The sequence below is a fragment of the Pseudoliparis swirei genome, chromosome 7 (assembly GCF_029220125.1).
Source record: "Pseudoliparis swirei isolate HS2019 ecotype Mariana Trench chromosome 7, NWPU_hadal_v1, whole genome shotgun sequence".
Classification (NCBI taxonomy): domain Eukaryota; kingdom Metazoa; phylum Chordata; class Actinopteri; order Perciformes; family Liparidae; genus Pseudoliparis; species Pseudoliparis swirei.
The window spans coordinates 581,089-589,822 of NC_079394.1; the positions used below are offsets into that span (position 1 = coordinate 581,089).

General features: G+C 47.0%; 1 protein-coding gene across 1 annotated transcript in view; it reads right to left on the bottom strand.

The window, feature by feature from the left end:
* Positions 1–553, bottom strand: part of fam222aa (family with sequence similarity 222 member Aa) — a 47,988-nt gene extending 47,435 nt beyond the window's left edge. The window contains exon 1 of the mRNA XM_056418343.1: positions 467–553. The gene's annotated coding sequence lies outside the window, so the exon portion shown is untranslated. The remainder of the gene's footprint in view (positions 1–466) is intronic.
* Between the last annotated feature and the right edge of the window lie 8,181 nt (positions 554–8,734).

Here is an 8,734-nt window from a genome sequence, read left to right on the forward strand (position 1 = left end):
CTCGGGGAGAGGTGGAGGCGGCCTCCTCTCCGGAGGAGACCGCCTCCACCAGCAGGCGGCCGCTAGTTGCTCTGCAGGGAGACGTTACGCGTTATGGCGCCACCAGAATACAATTAAATGTGATTACCATGCAGAATCAATCTACTGTTTATGAATTGGCGACTGTAAAATGCTATTTAACTTAATTGGTTTTGAACTCCTATAGGATAAATATCCCATAAGATCATAATCAGTGTCTAATAGCAGACGTGTCCCTGCTGTGAGCAGCACTTGATGGTCCTCTGAGCTCCGCTGGATGAAGTCAGCTGTACTGCAGTGTGCATCACATGCACTTCTCAGACGCTGAATGTTGCTGAACATTGATTTGTCTTTTAAAAAGCACGACACGTGTCTGTCTGCTTAACTTTGCAGAATTCCTTCCCTGACACCTCCAGCTTACACGAGTCACAGGAAACCTTTCAAATACCTTTTTGTGCACAATGTGCTTCCAGTTGGGAAGGCCGGTTCTCCGTGCCAGAGGCCTTCTTCCTCTTCTCCTCCTCGCTGTGTCCGGTGCACACGGACCTCGGGACACACAAAGGCCGAACAAGCAATCACACATCATGGACTCTCATAATAAGCTGACGCTGGGATGCAGCACTCAGCTTATGCCAGTGCTGATAAGAGCCTGAAAGTATTACCTCGGTCTGGCAGCCCGCTCCAAGAAATCCATCCTGAGCCAGGTCATCAATTCTGCCCTATCTGATTGCTCACCAGTCCCTGGCAGCCCATGTCGCTGTCCCGGCTTCTGCCTTTGAAATTCTCATATGACTTGCACTTTCTCGTTCTTTTACAAAACAATGTATATGGAGTCTTTTGTGTGGTCTCACACCAACATGACAATACAATAAAATAAAATGAAATCGTGCCTGGGGAAAACGATGAAGCCGGACATGTATTCCCTGCAGTCTGATAGCTGCAGTGGACATGGAGCACATTAAAGCATGTGGACCTCATCACATCACCACCGCTGCATATTCAATCAAACAGATGAACCATTAATTGAAAAACACTCAACTAGAGCTGTGTTGTGCTCCAGTGATGCAAATAAGCCATTTGATTAGCTGATAAGCAGATGACTCAACAAACATTCACGGCATGTTTACTGTGGTTTGATTGGAGTCCGCCCAATACGCAGAAGATTGGACACAAATACGTTGTGAAAACACTCAGCTGTTCCAATCCCCACGGCAGCATGAGGGCACATAAAAACAATGAATTATTTATGGGGGAGGCTAGTGAAATATCACATTGGATTATTTTCTGTGGGCTTTATTAAATGCAGTTTTCAACATAATATGTCTGAGTTTGTGCCTTCCTCAGAAATCACTCCCAATGACAGGATCCGGAGCCCGTAGAGAGGCTGGATAGGAAATCACATTAAATATTTCCCTGCCAAGAAACCTATATGCACATTTTCGCTAAAACCCCAAAGCAAAGGTTATTCACATGCTAATGGAGCATCCATCCCTCTTACTAAATATGATCAAAGGACATTTGCTTTGTCTCTCTTTCAGGTGCTCTGGTTCAAATGAAAGAGCCACTATTAAGGAAAGCCTTTGTCATGACTCATCTGAAAGAGGGTTCACAATACCAATAAATCCAGGTTCAGCTTCAGTGAAACCGACTGCAGCTTCTGCTTGAATGGGGCATCTCATCAATAAAGCTTTGGGGGCGGCTTTAGCTCAGTGGGGGGTTGTGGGTTCGATCCCCATTAGTTGCAAGTCGTTGAGCAAGGCACTGAACCCCCAGTTTCCGCGCTTCACCGCAGCCCACTGCTCCTTAATAACTAAGGATGGGTTAAATGCAGAGAACTAATTTCCCCTTGGGGATTAATAAAAGTGTATATTCTAAAAAAAAAAATTCTTACACGCCCCCATCCAGAGCTAACATTAGTGTCTGTCTCCGAGCTGAAAGCCTTACGCTGTTACAATTTGTTCCTGAAAGTGAACTCAGTTTAATTGAGCAGAGTTCAAGTCTCCACAAACAGCAAAGTAACAGGAACAAAAATCAATGGCAGCAGAAGCATGGAAAAAAGAGATAGCATTGATTTATCTGCCATTGATTCGCTGGGATCGCTGCATTGTGCCCTCCGGGTGAAATGCACGCTGTCTGCCAACTGATGGGGATGAATCTGAAAAGGTGTCAAGTGGTTAGAGGACACAGTGGTGTAGGATGAGATGGGGGGGGACTGGAGAGGGAGCAAGGGCATGAAGGAGAAAGAAGGCGAGCGGCTTGATAAGAAGGATGCTGTAGCGTGGATGACACGCCGCAGTGTTGAGTCTCTTAGTGTGGCGCTAAATGTCTTTGACAGATGTGAGAAGAGATCAACGTGAAGAAAGAGCTGAGAGAAACGCCTGGAGCCAAAGGGCCAGACCAGCACACCAGTTGAACCAGCAGGCCTGTTGACACCATCAACATCCGACATGAACCAGTTAGACTGCACCAGCTGGCTCACGGGCTTTATTGTATTCACTTATTTATTTGCTAGTGTGTGTAAGCGTCTATCAAGTGTTGGAGGAGGAGAAACCAGGACAGAGGTCAGAGGTCAGAGCAGCCACGCAGACCCGGACTGAGAAGCCTACACTTTGGTATCTTTGCATCTTCTGCCTCCTCAGGGCTGGTGGCATCTCACATCCACTCCGACACGGAGGAGGAGGACCGGCTGTCTTCCCTTGAGGAGCAATCTGAAGGAAGCTGGGACTTGATAGGCAAACCAGCACACGGTTTGTTTTTTACAAAAGCCGCACTATTGCCACTGTTGTCACTTGGTCTATTTCTCTCTCAAATGATTTCTATACGTGTTTTAAAGGTATCATGTAGTTGAGCTGAGAGGCGGCTGCCTTGTCTCATTTAGGCGAGGTGTCCTCCTGAGGTGATCCTCTGTCACCTTGTTTTTTATTCAAGGAGGAGTTGAAGTGACTTGACACAAAGATGGTCACGAGTTCATGTCTGAGAAAGGCTTCTTCCTGAGCAGCGCTTGGGTTCAACCCTCGAAAGCATCTGGTTTCCTGTGTGCGAGTGGAGAGACGTCTTCAGGAGACGCCGCCCGCTGCCTCGCCGCTCACTCAGGAAGCGGCGTGCAGACGTGCTGTGAGGTGATGTGAGGTGATGTGATGTGAGGGGATGTGAGGTGATGTGAGGTGAGGTGAGGTGAGGTGAGGTGATGTGAGGTGATGTGATGTGAGGGGATGTGAGGTGATGTGAGGTGAGGTGAGGTGATGTGATGTGATGTGATGTGATGTGAGGTGAGGTGATGTGAGGTGAGGTGAGGTGATGTGATGTGAGGTGATGTGATGTGATGTGAGGTGATGTGAGGTGATGTGATGTGAGGTGATGTGATGTGATGTGATGTGAGGTGATGTGAGGTGATGTGAGGTGATGTGAGGTGATGTGATGTGATGTGAGGTGATGTGAGGTGATGTGATGTGAGGTGAGGTGATGTGATGTGAGGTGATGTGATGTGAGGTGAGGTGATGTGAGGTGATGTGATGTGATGTGATGTGAGGTGATGTGATGTGAGGTGATGTGATGTGAGGTGATGTGATGTGATGTGAGGTGATGTGAGGTGATGTGATGTGAGGTGAGGTGATGTGAGGTGATGTGAGGTGATGTGATGTGAGGTGATGTGAGGTGATGTGAGGTGATGTGAGGTGAGGTGATGTGATGTGATGTGAGGTGAGGTGATGTGATGTGATGTGATGTGATGTGAGGTGATGTGAGGTGATGTGATGTGATGTGAGGTGATGTGAGGTGATGTGATGTGATGTGAGGTGAGGTGATGTGAGGTGAGGTGATGTGATGTGATGTGAGGTGATGTGATGTGATGTGATGTGAGGTGATGTGATGTGATGTGATGTGAGGTGAGGTGATGTGAGGTGATGTGATGTGATGTGATGTGAGGTGAGGTGATGTGAGGTGATGTGATGAGGTGATGATGTGAGGTGATGTGATGTGATGATGTGAGGTGATGTGAGGTGATGTGAGGTGATGTGATGTGATGTGATGAGAGATGAGGTGATGTGGGGGGATGTGATGTGAGGTGATGTGATGTGATGTGAGGTGATGTGATGTGAGGTGATGTGAGGTGATGTGAGGTGAGTGATGTGAGGTGAGGTGATGTGATGTGATGTGATGTGATGTGAGGTGATGTGGTGATGTGAGGTGATGTGATGTGATGTGATGAGGTGATGTGATGTGATGTGATGTGATGTGAGGTGATGTGAGGTGATGTGAGGTGATGTGAGGTGATGTGAGGTGATGTGAGGTGATGTGAGGTGATGTGAGGTGATGTGAGGTGATGTGAGGTGATGTGATGTGATGTGATGTGAGGTGATGTGATGTGAGGTGATGTGATGTGAGGTGAGGTGATGTGATGTGATGTGATGTGATGTGAGGTGATGTGAGGTGATGTGAGGTGATGTGATGTGTGATGTGAGGTGATGTGATGTGATGTGATGTGAGGTGATGTGATGTGATGTGATGTGAGGTGATGTGATGTGATGTGATGTGAGGTGATGTGAGGTGATGTGATGTGAGGTGATGTGATGTGAGGTGAGGTGATGTGATGTGAGGTGATGTGATGTGAGGTGAGGTGATGTGATGTGAGGTGAGGTGATGTGATGTGATGTGAGGTGATGTGATGTGAGGTGATGTGAGGTGATGTGAGGTGATGTGATGTGAGGTGAGGTGATGTGAGGTGTGATGTGATAGGTGATGTGAGGTGAGGTGATGTGAGGTGATGTGATGTGAGGTGAGGTGATGTGATGTGAGGTGATGTGATGTGAGGTGATGTGATGTGAGGTGATGTGATGTGAGGTGATGTGAGGTGATGTGAGGTGAGGTGATGTGAGGTGATGTGAGGTGATGTGAGGTGAGGTGATGTGATGTGAGGTGAGGTGATGTGATGTGATGAGGTGATGTGATGGTGATGTGATGTGATGTGATGTGATGTGAGGTGATGTGATGTGAGGTGAGGTGATGTGAGGTGATGTGAGGTGATGTGATGTGATGTGAGGTGATGTGAGGTGAGGTGATGTGATGTGATGTGATGTGAGGTGAGGTGATGTGAGGTGATGTGATGTGATGTGATGTGATGAGGTGATGTGAGGTGATGTGAGGTGGAGGTGGTGTGGTGTGAGGTGATGTGATGTGGGGTGAGGTGAGGTGATGTGAGGTGATGTGATGTGATGTGAGGTGATGTGATGTGATGTGATGTGATGTGATGTGATGTGATGTGAGGTGATGTGATGTGATGGTGATGGTGGTGATGGTGGTGATGTGATGTGATGTGATGTGATGTGATGTGATGTGAGGTGATGTGAGGTGAGGTGAGGTGATGTGATGTGATGTGAGGTGATGTGATGTGAGGTGAGGTGATGTGAGGTGATGTGAGGTGATGTGATGTGATGTGAGGTGATGTGAGGTGATGTGAGGTGATGTGATGTGATGTGATGTGATGTGATGTGAGGTGATGTGAGGTGATGTGATGTGATGTGAGTTGATGTGAGGTGAGGTGAGGTGAGGTGATGTGAGGTGAGGTGAGGTGATGTGATGTGAGGTGATGTGATGTGAGGTGATGTGATGAGGTGATGTGATGTGATGTGATGTGATGTGATGTGATGTGAGGTGAGGTGATGTGATGTGATGAGTGAGGTGATGTGATGTGATGTGATGTGAGGTGAGGAGTTGTGATGTGATGTGATGAGATGTGATGTGAGGTGATGTGATGTGGGGTGATGTGATGTGATGTGATGAGGTGATGTGAGGATGTGATGTGATGTGATGTGATGTGAGGTGAGGGTGATGTGATGTGATGTGATGTGATGTGATGTGATGTGAGGTGATGTGATGTGAGGTGAGGTGATGTGAGGTGAGGTGATGTGAGGTGATGTGATGTGATGTGATGTGATGTGATGTGAGGTGATGTGATGTGATGTGATGTGATGTGAGGTGAGATGAGGTGATGTGAGGTGAGGTGATGTGATGATGTGGTGATGTGATGTGATGTGAGGTGATGAGGTGATGTGAGGTGATGTGAGGTGATGTGATGTGATGTGAGGTGATGTGAGGTGATGTGATGTGAGGTGAGGTGATGTGATGTGATGTGATGTGATGTGATGTGATGTGAGGTGAGGTGATGTGATGTGATGTGATGTGATGTGATGTGATGTGAGGTGATGTGATGTGAGGTGATGTGATGTGAGGTGATGTGATGTGAGGTGAGGTGATGTGAGGTGATGTGATGTGATGTGAGGTGATGTGATGTGATGTGAGGTGATGTGATGTGAGGTGATGTGATGTGAGGTGATGTGAGGTGAGGTGATGTGATGTGATGTGAGGTGATGTGATGTGATGTGATGTGATGTGATGTGATGTGATGTGAGGTGATGTGATGTGATGTGAGGTGATGTGATGTGATGTGATGTGAGGTGATGTGAGGTGATGTGATGTGAGGTGATGTGATGTGATGTGACGTGGTGATGTGATGTGATGTGGTGATGAGGTGATGTGATGGTGATGTGAGGTGATGTGATGTGAGGTGATGTGGTGAGTGATGTGAGGTGATGTGATGTGATGTGAGGTGATGTGAGGTGATGTGATGTGAGGTGATGTGATGTGATGTGATGTGATGTGAGGTGATGTGAGGTGATGTGAGGTGATGTGATGTGAGGTGATGTGAGGTGATGTGAGGTGATGTGAGGTGAGGTGATGTGATGTGATGTGATGTGATGTGATGTGATGTGAGGTGATGTGATGTGATGTGAGGTGATGTGATGTGAGGTGATGTGATGTGATGTGAGGTGATGTGATGTGATGTGATGTGATGTGAGGTGATGTGTGATGTGATGTGATGTGATGTGATGTGAGGTGATGTGATGTGAGGTGATGTGATGTGAGGTGATGTGATGTGATGTGATGTGAGGTGATGTGAGGTGATGTGATGTGAGGTGATGTGATGTGATGTGAGGTGATGTGAGGTGATGTGAGGTGATGTGAGGTGATGTGATGTGAGGTGATGTGATGTGAGGTGAGGTGATGTGATGTGATGTGATGTGATGTGATGTGAGGTGATGTGATGTGAGGTGAGGTGAGGTGATGTGAGGTGATGTGATGTGGTGATGTGAGGTGATGTGAGGTGGGGTGATGTGATGTGAGGTGATGTGATGTGATGTGAGGTGATGTGAGGTGATGTGAGGTGATGTGATGTGATGTGATGTGAGGTGATGTGAGGTGATGTGAGGTGATGTGATGTGATGTGATGTGAGTGATGATGTGATGTGATGTGATGTGATGTGAGGTGAGGTGATGTGATGTGATGTGATGTGAGGTGATGTGATGTGATGTGAGGTGATGTGAGGTGATGTGAGGTGATGTGAGGTGATGTGATGTGATGTGATGTGATGAGGTGATGTGATGTGATGTGATGTGATGTGAGGTGATGTGATGTGAGGTGATGTGAGGTGATGTGATGTGATGTGAGGTGATGTGATGTGATGTGATGTGATGTGATGTGATGTGATGTGATGTGATGTGATGTGAGGTGATGTGATGTGATGTGAGGTGATGTGAGGTGATGTGATGTGATGTGAGGTGATGTGATGTGAGTGATGTGATGTGATGTGATGTGAGGTGATGTGAGGTGATGTGATGTGAGGTGATGTGAGGTGATGTGAGGTGATGTGAGTGATGTGGTGATGTGATGTGAGGTGATGTGAGGTGAGGATGATGATGTGATGTGGTGAGGTGATGTGAGGTGATGTGAGGTGATGTGATGTGATGTGATGAGGTGATGTGGTGAGGTGATGTGATGTGAGGTGATATGATGTGAGGTGATGTGATGTGATGTGATGTGATGTGAGGTGATGTGATGTGAGGTGATGTGATGTGATGTGAGGATGAGTGATGTGATGTGAGGTGATGTGATGTGATGTGATGTGATGAGGTGATGTGATGTGATGTGAGTGATGATGTGATGTGATGTGAGGTGATGTGATGTGATGTGATGTGAGGTGATGTGATGTGATGTGAGGTGATGTGAGGTGATGTGATGTGAGGTGATGTGATGTGATGTGATGTGAGGTGATGTGATGTGAGGTGATGTGAGGGTGATGTGATGTGATGTGAGGTGATGTGAGGTGATGTGATGTGAGGTGATGTGATGTGATGTGATGTGATGTGAGGTGATGTGAGGTGATGTGATGTGATGTGATGTGATGTGATGTGATGTGAGGTGATGTGATGTGATGTGATGTGATGTGATGTGATGTGATGTGATGTGAGGTGATGTGAGGTGATGTGAGGTGATGTGAGGTGATGTGATGTGATGTGATGTGAGGTGATGTGATGTGATGTGAGGTGATGTGAGGTGAGGTGATGTGAGGTGATGTGATGTGAGGTGATGTGATGTGATGTGAGGTGATGTGATGTGAGGTGATGTGAGGTGATGTGAGGTGATGTGAGGTGATGTGAGGTGATGTGATGTGAGGTGATGTGAGGTGATGTGATGTGAGGTGATGTGATGTGATGTGATGTGATGTGAGGTGATGTGAGGGGATGTGCTGATGGGATGTGGCCCTTCATGTTTGCAGTGTGCTTTTGGGTAGACACTGTTACGCCATTCACAGGACATCATTTCCTTTAAAAAAAAGAAGCTAAATCAAATTACTGCAGGAGCATAAGGGTGTAAAATGCA